Genomic DNA, 788 nt, shown 5'->3' on the forward strand with positions numbered 1-788 from the left:
AATTCTATCATAGAATCATGGCATCATAGTCCCTAGCATGTCCCTTGCCTCAAAATAATTTTCATTCGCACTCATCGCTTGCTCAAGTTTTAGTTGCGGGGCTGGGGATTAAATTCCTTCAGCTACTCCAAAATAATCAAAGTGTGACATTATAAGATTCAAAATGTTATACAGAATCATAATATGATGCTACTTAGTGTGTCTCTTGCCTCAGAATAATTTTCATTCATCATATCTTTCACTAAGATGATAGCTTGTGATTTGACTCGAGTTAGTGTGATGTCTAGACCAAAACCGCTATAAAGTTTTAAAAAATGTGAGAAACAGAATCAAAATACATTCCAGAATCATTACTTGATTGTTTTAAGTGTGTGTCTGTATCTCAAATAAATCTCAGTGATCAACATCCATGAAATCAATTCCTCAAACATCCCGTGGCGAACAAGTTCGTAAATGGTTCAAGGCTTCAAAGGATAACACCAAGATAAGAAAATTAAAGAGATTTATTGCAAAAAAAGCTAAGGCTTAAAAAGCTTATAAAAGCTACAAATAAAAAATTATGAAAAAGCTACATTTCTTTTTTAAAAAGGAGATAAAAAAAACTTTGATTAGAAGAAGAAAAAAAGCTTCGATTAGAAAATAAAGCTAACAGGCCATTCCTTGGCCTTGGCCTCCACCACCTCGGCCTCCCCGGTGGCCTCCACGTCCACGGCCCCTCTTGTTACCACCGAACTCGGTGTGTGGTTCAGTCTGGAACAACATGAATAAGTATGAGTAACAAGCAGAGT

The sequence above is a fragment of the Frankliniella occidentalis genome, unplaced genomic scaffold (genome assembly GCF_000697945.3).
Source record: "Frankliniella occidentalis isolate FOCC.00 unplaced genomic scaffold, Focc_3.1 Scaffold245, whole genome shotgun sequence".
NCBI lineage: Eukaryota > Metazoa > Arthropoda > Insecta > Thysanoptera > Thripidae > Frankliniella > Frankliniella occidentalis.